Consider the following 11,943-nt stretch of genomic DNA (forward strand, 5'->3'; position numbering starts at 1 on the left):
TTACCCAACCAACCTTCATTCCAATACAGAGTTAAGAATGGTAATATGGAATTGTTCTACTTTTGGTGTTTGGAGGAAAAAATCATACTGATTTTCAAAGTTGTTGTGCTCACTTTCATTTCCAAGAATAATATACAAACTGTCTCAGCAGCATCTGTTGCAATTTGTATTCTTGATGATGGTCATTCTAATGGGAATGAAGTGAAAACTCAGTTTTATTTTGATTTACATTTCTTTTATGACCCATGACTAAAAGTATCATCACTGGACTGTATGATAGTTTAATTATTATTTTTTGAGAACTGTCCAAATTGATTTTTATACTGGTTGCAGTGATTTATATTCACATATCCTATATACATGTTATTGTGGGGGCAGTTTGAGTGCATTACAGGGAGGGAAGAAGTAAATTTTGGAGGATGAACAATTGCAAAACACCTTGTATCTATGAATCAATCAATAACATTTCTGTTCTAGAATAAAGCGAAGAAATTACACCTCATATCAACTGATACAAAATCATTCTTTGAGCCTTTATGTGACCTGTTCATGATTAAAAAGAACTTTATAAACTAGAAATAGAACTGAAGTTTTTTTTTTATTTTTCACCATATCTGAAAACCCATAACTAGCTGAATGTTTAATGTGAAAGAACAATATTTTCCCTGTCAGACCAGAAAGTATCTTTTCAAACCTTGTAGTTAAAATGGTACTAAATAGTGTAGTAAAGGCAATTATTCAGAAAGAAGAAATATATGGCATTGAGTTTGGATGTGAAAAGGAAAAATGTTTCTGATGTGTCATTTATAATTCATACTCAAAACTTCAGGGTAACTCCACCATTAAAACTATCACCAAAAGCAAAACTTTTAGAACTAGTGACTTTGTTCATCAAACCTCAGTGAAAAGATTAATGTAGAGTAATCAAGACACTAGAAATAACCATTCTAGAGTTAGTAAAACAAATGTATTTATAATAGAAAATGAAAAAGTAAAAACATTGCAATAGTTTCACAATCAAATTTACAAAACCACATTGCAGGAAAAAAATGAATAGCTAAATAAATGGAAAATGTTCCTATGTTTATAGATCAGAGTACTTGTTATGGGTATTCTTGCAATATACGCTAGACTGAATCTAAATCAAACCCCAATTCCATTTTTTGTTCAGAAAAATTATAAAATATTATTCATAGTAGTAAAAACCATCTGGACTGAAAAAGAACAAATTTGGAGAATTCACATTTTGTCTGAATTTTAAATTAAGTACAATCCCACAGTAAAAGAAATAGTGAAGGATTAGTAATAGAAAAAGTATACAGAGGTATACACAAAATAGAGATTCCAGAAATAACCCTACATATTAGGACCAAAGAAAATAGGTACTGATACTACTTAGCTTGAAAGATAGTCTCTTTAGTCAATTGTGTTGGAAAAACTGTTTATCCAATGACAAAAACAAATTTAGACACCCAGATATAATGCCAGATATACAAACAATTCAAGATCACTGAAAGCCTATGTGTAAGCATTAAAATTATAAAACTCTGCTAGTAGAGCCCAAGGTTTCTACTGATTATGACAAATGAGGGAAACCATTGAGCCTAAGTTCCTTTGAGTCTGGCTTACTTCACTTAATATAATTTTTTCTAAGTCTTTCCATTTCCTCACAAATGGGGTGATGTCATTCTTTCTGACAGCAGCATAGAATTCCATTGTGTACAAATACCACAACTTGTTGATCCACTCATCAACTGAGGGACATCTAGGTTGGTTCCATATCTTTGCTATGGTGAATAGTGCTGCAATGAACATTGTTGTGCTAGGCCTCCTTGGCACAGGTCGAAACTTTCTTAATAAGGACCAAGAATCACAACAAATCAGAGAAAGGCTGGATAAGTGGGACTGCATTAAACTGCAGAGCTTTTGTATGGCAAAGGACATAGCTAGTAAACTAATCAGGAAGCCTACAGAGTGGGAGAAGATCTTCACCAACCAAACAACGGACAAAGGCCTCATATCTAAAATATATCAACAACTCAAAAAATTGAATCATTCCAAAACTAACCTCCAAAGTAAAAATAACTGTATTTTCTTCTCCAAATGCCAGAAAGTAATCTCAGTTTGATCATACAAAGCAGATTCCATTAGTTCTCACCTACTGAAAGCCAAATATGGAGAAAACAGGATTCTACAGACAGTCGACAGGTTTCCAAATCAGATTTTCCTCATGTGTGATAATAAAAGCATTTGAGTGACTTCATATTTTCAGGTGAATTAGATTATGAAAATAAGACAGCCATAAATGTGGTGGGATTCTCATTTAAAGTACCAGCAAACTTTTCTATCCAAATAAGGCAGTTTATTTGATCATACTTGATGACTAACAAGGGAATTTTTAGATGATACTTGGTAAATATGACATGCTCAAATTAATTGTATTAATCAATTCTGCATAGAAGCAGCATCTAAAAATCAGTTGTTTATTTGTAATTACACAAACATCCTATAGTCTATGTGTGCATCTATGAATGCATGCATGTTTGTCTAATATACATGAAAAACAGAATGAGGGACAGATAGGAATTAGTTCTCAGTATTAGAGAATCTGCCAAGTTCAAGGTCTGAAGTTAAAAAGCTGGAGACACAGTAGGAATGATACTGTTGTTCCACTGCAAATATCAGCAGGCTTAAAATCCTGAAGAGCTAATATTTCCCTTTAATTCAGTGGCAGAAAGAAACTGACTTTTTAGCTGAAAGACAGTGGGACAGAGGAATTCTTGATAACTTAGACGAGGATCTGCTTTTTCCCTCTTTAGCATGTCATCAGAGGACAATCTGATATGTAAATATTATACATTGATTTAAATGTTATTAACTTTAAAATAAATAACATTATTCAAGGCACTCTTAAATGGGAACCTGAAACAAGTATCTAGTTAGTTAGACATAAGTGATTCAGTTTATTTATTTTTTTTTATTTTGATTTTACTTTTTGTATCTGTCCTAGGGTTTGAACTTAGGGCCTGGACACCGTCCATGAGCTCTCACTCTCTCTCTCTCTCTCTCTCTCTCTCTCTCTCTCTCTCTTTTTTTTGCCAGTCCTGGGCTTGAGCTCAGGGCCTGAGCACTGTCCTTGGACTTTCTCAAGGCTAGAGCTCTACCACTTGAGCCTCAGCACCACTTCCGGCTTTTTTGTATGTATATAGTACCAAGGAATCGGAACTCGGGTCTTCGTGCATGCTAGGCAAACACTTTAACCACTAGGCCAAACTCCTGGTCCCTCAGTTTATTTCATATAGAATATTTTCCACCAAAACCATATGCATTTGTAATACAATTTTTGCTAAAATTTTTTTACATTTTTCTGAGGAGAATTTCTAGTCATAGTTTTAATTCCTTCTCTTTTATAAATCTCTTTTATTTTAATGGTTAATATATATTAGTGGGTCATAAAATAATAGATTTCATGCTGACTTACGCATAATATTCATTCTTGAGCTGATCTTGTTTTCTTTTACCTTCTCTCACTCTCTCGACCCCACTTCTGAGCCCATCATACCTCTTTTTCTTTCAGGTTTTCTAGGTTGCAGGCACAAATGCTAGAATGCCCTCCTTACCCTCAATGAGTTATGTTCGGCCTTTAGAGTTTCAATTAAAGCTATGACTGGCTTGTAGCCAAAAGTACAAGGAAAAGGCAGTAGAAAAGTTAATTTCCTGATTATATTATTGTATATAAGATCTTCAATTTGCAAACTAGAGTAATAGTTTTCTTGACTACTTTGACATCATGAATAGCAATCTTTGGAGAATGGCAAGAAATTGGGAGGGCTTCTAGTTACAATCTTGGTTCCTGTTAGGAAATCAGGAAGAGCACAGTGATCTAAGCCCTACACTCAAGGATCAGAGCAGGACACTGAAACCTTTCAATATCATGCAAATAGCCTGATAAACATCTCAATATTGACCCATCTGTATCTATGTGATTTGTAGGCCAGGTTAAATCATCTCAGTCTCCTATCCTATCCAATCCTTGGAGTAAAAGTTATTTTGAGCATCTGAATCTGTGGTACCTTGTTAATCACCAACAAGTAATTAACCAGTACTGCCTCTTAACTCTCCTCCAACTTCAACATTACTATATTATTTGTTGTATCTGGAGAGTGAATAGACAAGTTTTATTTAATTTACAACTGCTAAAGAAAGAAATTTCCAACATTAAAACAAGGGCTGATATCTCTGTAGGAACAGGGCTAGAAGAAACTGTAGTCTGTATAAGAGGGGCAGGTTTGTCATAGACAAAAGTAGTATAGAATAACAACAGTATACTAACAAGTACAAACTATATTCATGGGATATATTGGGGTCAAAACGGTAGGTGTAGTTTGATCTGTAATTGGATTAATTGTGATGCTAAATTTCATAGCAGGGAGTTGGATTCCCTCACAAGGTTCAATTTTTTTAAAAGACATTTATTTAGCATCATGATCAGATTATTACCTTTAGCAATCAACCACATGAGTGCAAAAAGGAAAAGAAAAGGAAAAAAAAAGTCTGCATGAATACCCTTTTGTTGGAATGCTTTACACTTTCCACAGAACAGAAACTAAATAACCCGTTATACAATTAGTCACAAATACAGTCCTTGAGTTGTCTCCCCCCCCCCCCATTCACATGAGTATTTTCTTAAACATGTCTTCTTTGTAGCAGCTAGGCCCTGTCACCTCTGTGCTTGGCTGAGTTCACAAATCTTTTGTAGCTTCCCTCTCACTTCTCTGGCTCTCCTCTCCTGCTAAGCTTTGTTTCCTGGCAGTAATTTAAAACCTTCTGCCACTCCCATAGCTATGGTTGCAGCTGGAACCATCACAGCCACCTTGGTTTCCTCATTTGGAGAAATATTGGCCTCTACCACCATAGGGGCCAGAGCTTCTGCCTCCGAAGTTTCCTCCCTTCATGGGTCCAAACTTTGAAGATGGATTGTTATAACTGCCAAAATCATTGTAGCTTTCACCACCTCCAAAACTGCTACTACAGCTACCAAATCCGTTGTATCCATCCCTACTGCCTTAGCTGTCACCAAAGCTACCTCGAAGTTTCCAAGATTGTCATTGCCACCAAAACAACCTCCATGACCACCACCAAAGTTTCCAGACCCACTTCGGCCTCTCTGGCTGGATGAAGCACTAGTCATCTCTTGCTTTGTTGAGGCTTTCCTTACTTCACAGCTGTGGCCATTCAGTCTGGTATTTCTGAATAACAATCTTGTCCACGGAGTCATGGTCGTCAGTCCTGATTTCAGTCACTTCAGTTTTCCCATATTGTTCAAAATCATCTCGTAGGTGGTGTTTTTCAGTGTCTTCTTTAATGCCACTGACAAAAAAATCTTTTTCACAGGTAAGTGGGCACCTGGTCTTTGAGCATCTTCCCTGGAGGTGGCTCTTTTTGGTTCCACGACTGTTCCTTCCACTTTGTGTGGCTCCATCTACTTCCTCCACAGTGGCATAAGTTACAAACCCAAAGGCCCTGGAACGTCTTGCGTTTGGATCTCTCATTACTACACAGTCCTAGAGGGTTCCCCATTGTTCAAAATGGCTCCCCAGATTCTCATCGGTCGTTTCAAAGTTCAACCCCCTGATGAAGAGCTTCCACAGGTGTTAAGGGCTCCTTAGGAGACTCGAACTTAGGCCTGAAGGCAAGAGGGAGGTGGGAAGAGACACTTGAGTGATGCTTCCTCAGTCATGGCCACGAAGAGAAAGCAAGATTCATTTTTTTTTAAAGTAAGCCTGAATAAGTTTAGATGGCCGTAACTTCACGAACCAGAAAATACATTCATGTCCACTCATAAAACAATTCTTCACTGATGAGATTTAGGATAGACTAAAACAGTATGCTCTAAAAAAAAAAAGAAAGAAAGGGAGCCACGTGCCATGGCTCCTATCTGTAACCCTACCTACTTAGGAAGCTGAGATCTGAGTACTGAGCTTCAAAACCAACTCAAACAGGAAAGTCCATGAGATTCTTAACCCTAAACACCAGAAAGCTACAACCATTGGAGCTGTTGACTCGAGTGGTAGAGCACTACATGTGAGTAGATAAACCTTAGGAACAGTACACTCAGGAGTTCAAGCCGCGGGACAGGAATTAAAGAAATTAATAGGAAACCTTAAAATTCAAGGTCAAACCTGAAGAAAATACTCTGAGTCTACAAATTCCGAGTCCCCAGTATTTATACTGAAACTACTTTAGCAGACTTTAATTTATTAAGTTCTATAAATTATTTACAAAATGCATTGAAATTGCCACAGTGAAGGACAATACCTTTGTGTTAAATATAGGGTAAACACTTTTCCTATACATCAAGAAAAAGACCCTTGTAATTCTCAGAGCATGAGGTAGTCTTACAGAATGAGGTCTTCTCTGAGAGATTTTGGCTGAGGAAATATTTAGTGGGGCTGAACCTGAACTCTGGTCAGGAGGGATAATCTAAAACAAATAAGGTGGGGGGGGTGGGCTGGAGCCCCAGCACACACACTGGTGATGGTCAGAAAATACACCTATAACAAAAATCTCACAAGATGGATTCATGATCAGTCCACTAACCATGGACACTCTTTTCTTTAAGCTTTACCCCTTCTCTTTTGTTTCATAAATCAATTGATTCAACTTTTATTCAATGATACCTCTTGCAGTTTGTTGGTGACTGCTAAATTTACCTGATCCAAAGCTTTTTCAGGATAGCTTTTTATGTTAATGAATATTTGCTAAGAAACTGCCATATAAATTAATTTCCCAATCATCTATTCATAGCAAGAGAGCAAATAAACAACATAAATAATAGTAAGACATATCTAAGCACAAAGAACAACCCAGGCTTATTTTGTTATATCAGAACTCCTTGCCTTGGGTCAGGCTGGTCTCAGATGAAAAGATGAACATACTAAATGCCTGTCATTTGGAATGAAATGAATACTGGAGTAGAATAATGAGGCTGTGCACAAGATTACTAAGACCCAGTTCTCAGTAGCAGTCGTCAATTTAAAAGCCTAACAGTTTCAGACTAAGTTCTAATAGCTTGAGTATTTTCTTCCAAGTGTCGTACGACCAGAACATAATTTGTATATGTAATATATATGTCTTCTAATTTTATCAAGCTAAAATGGAATCTTGTCATTTTCCTTTAGGATATCCTATGGTTTCAGGCCCTTTTATCTTTCTCAGCACATTTTTGTTTGTCTTGCTAAGATTTTAACTGATATTTCTTACTAGCATATTTCATTTTCTTGAAGATGTCTTACATTTGAATATAAATAAAGTCAGATGAATTTTGTCTTAAAGCGAATAAATATATTCTAATGGCAATCTTTCATTTAACTAATTCTCCATATGTAGACTAAGAATTGATAATTAGATAATTCTAGACAAACAATAATTCCTTCTAATGCAAGCATCTTAAATATGATAGGTAAAATATCAGTACAAAATCTGTTTTCCCTAGAAAGCAAGGGCAGAGTGCAAGTGGTTAGAGTGGTAAAATGGGAAGTAAGCTTGCATTGAGGATCTTAAAGTTACAGGTGCCTAGAAGCTGAATGCAAATCTTATTTTCTCAGAATCTAGGGAAAATAAAATATATTTATATGTCTTCCTTCTATCACTGAAGATTGATATTTATTATTTATATTACCTGTATGGTCAAGGAAACTTAACTTGAAACATTATTTTAAAAATGGGGACCAAGACATGTGAAAAGGTATCAATGTATGTGAATTAATGCACCTTCTATCTGGCAAATATCATGTGACCCTTTTATTAATTACAATAAAAATATTAAAAAAGATGTTGTTTAGTGTTGCTTAGAAAATGGTTGTGCAAATATTCTGAGGTGACTCAGACTTTAGTCAGGTATTAATGTGTAAAAACTAATAACAGTCAACTCACAGTACATATTTTCCAGAAGAAAAATAATACCACTACAGTTGTCAGTTGCCTGGCAAGAATGCTGACGCCTGTAATCCAAGCTACTCAGGAGGCTGAGATCTGAGGATTGAGATTCAAAGCCAGCCAAGGTACAAAAGGACCTGAGACTCTTGTCTCCAAATAACTTCTAAAAATGGGAAGTGGGGATTGGTTCAAGGGTAGGGCATTAGCCTTGAGCTGAAGCGCTCAGGGACAATACCCAGGCCGAGTTCAAGTCCCATGATCCACAAAAATTTATAATATTATTTGCAGGAAACAGCTGCATTTGGGGCTTGAACCCAGGTCTTGGGCATTGTCCCTGAGTATTTTTGCTCAAGTTAGAGGTCTCCTCTACTTCCCACTTTTTCAATTAATTAGAACTAAGAGTCACAGAATTTCCTGCCCAACCTGGCTTTGAACCTTGATCAGATCTCAGGCTATTGAACAGCTATGATTACAGATGCGAGTGATTGGTACCTAGCTTAAGTATGCCTTAAAATCCATTATAACATCTATGTTAAAGTTATAATAAGACAGTGCTTTATACTGATGTGATTATCATGTAAATATACTATGAGTAATAAAGCATCTAAAAGAATAGCTTCAACTTTAAAAAATAGATTATGATAGATAAAAGTCTTGGAGCATAAACTGTAATTGATTTTAGTATGCATGAAACACTTCTGATAGAGAGCATTGACACAATGATAGCATTAAGAGTAGGGAATTGGTTAGAATGAATGAGATTTACAAAAGTATTTTCATAATGTAATATGAAATTTTCATTCCTGCCCAAAACCTTTTTATTTATTTATTTATTTTTTAATTTTTTTATTGTAATTAGTAAAAGGGTTACATGATATTTGCCAGATAGAAGGTGCATTAATTCACGTACATTGATACCCTTTCACATGTCTTGGTACCCATTTCTCTCCCCCCCCCACACACCCCCCACCCGTCTTGGTTTTCCCCTTCCCTATCAAATTTCAAATATCCAAATACAAATAAATTCAATATATCAGATAACAAAGTGAGATACTATACCAATATGAGATAACCAAGGGACAGCAAAGGAGATGAGAAACAACATAGTACATTAAGGACAACAATCATTCATTATATGGCTTTTGTTTCCATATCCTGGAGGTCCTTTCAATTAGCTTCACATTATATGGCCTTATGTATCAAGATTTTTGCTCTATTTCCTGCCCAAAATCTTAATTGATGGTTTAACTGAACATACTTTCAACCAAAGGATTCTTCTCACCTCTCTCTCTTCTCTCCCTCTCCCGCTCTCCCTCCTTTTCCTTCCTCTTCTCCCCCTCCTTTCCTCCTTCCCTCCCTCCCTTCCTCCCTCTTTCCCCTCCCCTCTTTCTCTCTCATCTCTCTCTGCCTCTCTGAGAATGCACTTAGAGATTTATTCTTGCTGTTTGCTTGCACATATCTGCCTGTCTGTCACTTGAACCATGCTTCTGGATTGGCTCATTGCTGGCAATTTTAAGGATGGAATTTCATAGACTTTTCTGCATGGCTTTGTACCTCAAACTTCTCAGCTTCCTGAGTAGTAAGAATTACAGTAATCAACTACCAGTCCCTCCTAACCAAGGTATTTTTCTATGTGTATTATGAAAATATTAAAAATTAATAAGTAAACTAGAGATTATTTAAATGGGAAGCCATTATATTGCTGCTACTGAAGAAAAGCAAAGTGAATAAATGTCTAGGAATCAGTCTCAAGCCTATAATCCTAACTACCTGGGAAACAGATTGACGAATCACAATTTCATGCCAGTAGAGGCATAAAAATTCACAATTACCAGGCACAGTAGTGAGTGCTTGTCATCCTCAGAGACATGTGAGTGTAAATTGGAGGATGAGTGCAGCCTAGGCTGCTCGTGTATATAAATAAAGATGCTGTGTGGAACATTACCAAGGTCAAAATGGGACCAGAGGCATGTCACACATGGTAAAGAGCCTCTTTGCAAGCACAGGGCTCTAAATTCCATCTGCAGTACCACCAAAAAGGTATCACCTGAGATCTCACTGATAGCTGCCTGGAAGATATGTCAGTCTGATCACCTCACTGATTGTTGTGAGACACACTCACCAGCAGAGTCCCAGTTTTAATGCAAGGATAATATGCCTGTGTCATTCTGTGGTAGAACTTAACTACAACCTAGATAACAAACATCAGTCTGTAGGGAGAAGTACAAAACACTAAGCAGAAGAAAAAAATACAGAGAAATGAATGTCAAGATTAATGACACGTGTGAATACAAAAGAAAAGAAAAGAATGGTTTTCAGGGGTTTCTTCAGGAAAATACATTTTCTGAATGTAAATGAGAGATATCATTTGTGCCATAGGGGATGAAGGTCAAAAGTTGACTGATATAGGATTATTCAGTTTTTTACTGCTTTAACAAAATAGTTGAAAGAAATCAACGGATGAAAATTTAATTTTGCTTACTGGGAGCTTTTAGTCCATTAAGGCTGGGAGGATGTGACACAGCTAAACATCCCATATATACAGGCAGGAAGGGAGAGAGGGAGAAGGAAAAGGAAAAGAGCAAGAATCGCTATAAATTAAACTCTCCATTTTTCTCTTTTCTCCCATTGGCTGCAGAAGATGGAAAGGGTAGTTCTAACTTCTTCAAATAATTCTTGTTAGGAAAAACTCTCACCAACAAGATGAGCCCTAACCTGCAATGTTATTGAAATTTAAAACTTGTTTGTTATTGTTGTTATTTACAGAAATTAGAATTTCAGAATTTAGGATTTCATCTTGCTAGGCCAGATTCTACCATTTGAACCATGCTGCCACCGCTTTTTTGCTTTTGTGGGTTATTTTTCAGAAAAGGTCTTATGTTCTTCCTACCCTGCCTTCCAAACGACTGGGATAACACATGTCTATCACCATAACTACTAAGCTTGTTCGTTAAAATGAGGTTTTGCCCAAGCTGGCTTCAAACTGCAATGTTCCTGATATCTGCCTCAGGGGTACCTGAAAATTACAGTCACATTTCATTTATTTTAAAGGCCTACCACAGTTTCTCAGTTGTCTCAACAATCCAGTCTAAACCTCTGCACTCACGTGGATACAGGCACTCTTGCTTCTTGAGAGTGTTCAGATTCCATTTATGAATACTGCTTTTATTCCAGTGGACAATGTCATTGGTTTGTAAACATACCTTCATTTCTATCTGCAGCTACTGTTATATTAGAATATTTTGAATCTGCAAGCAAATTAAAAATATATCTCTTTAATCTCTGAAGACCAAACAATCATATCTGCATCAGATTAAAGATTTTGGTATGCAGGACAAGATTTTTAGCTATACACAAGTCTCATTATAAATGTTCAAGATTTTGTAATATTTTTATAAGGATTTTGGGAAGTGGCAGCTTACAAGCCATGCAGGAAATACCCAAGGCTACAGAACCAAATAGGACTCTGTAATACTAGCACACATGGTTGTCTCTTCTAGCTATATTACTAAGTATGATTTTTTTCATTGCAGAGAATGGAAAGAATATGAAAGTGTGGTGCACTGGTGGTTCTGTGTCTGTTGTGAGGAACAGATTCCAAATCTGTTCCTGGCTTTACATACATACACATTTTCACATAAATATTTCCAACAAGGGGCAAAGTACTGATTAAATTTTTGTACTTTATGGACTGAATAGAGTGACATCATTAAGAATTTTAGATAGAGAACTGCTTTCTGAGTCATGAATAGACTCAAGCCAAAGTTTCATCTTTGAGAAGGGGCAAGGAGGACTTGGGCTGTGCCTCAGGATGATTTGAAAACATCATTTTATCTCCTGCATCATCACTAGAGACAGCATAACAAATTACTGCTCGGTTCAGACTTCATAATGGAAACATTTTTATCTGAGAGGAAGAGAAAAACAACTGCTCAGATTATCTCATAGGAAACCATTTCCAGAAGGCTTCCCATTTTCCTTTGACTCTTAAGGTTTTTCATAAAT

General features: G+C 36.4%; 1 pseudogene; it reads right to left on the reverse strand.

Moving 5' to 3' along the window:
* Nucleotides 1-4,705: 4,705 nt before the first annotated feature.
* On the reverse strand, nt 4,706-10,870 carry LOC150055372 (heterogeneous nuclear ribonucleoprotein A1-like 2; annotated as a pseudogene).
* Nucleotides 10,871-11,943: the final 1,073 nt, after the last annotated feature.

This window comes from Megascapheus bottae, chromosome 14 (genome assembly GCF_031878675.1).
Source record: "Megascapheus bottae isolate mThoBot1 chromosome 14, mThoBot2.hap1, whole genome shotgun sequence".
NCBI classification, from domain to species: Eukaryota; Metazoa; Chordata; class Mammalia; order Rodentia; family Geomyidae; genus Megascapheus; species Megascapheus bottae.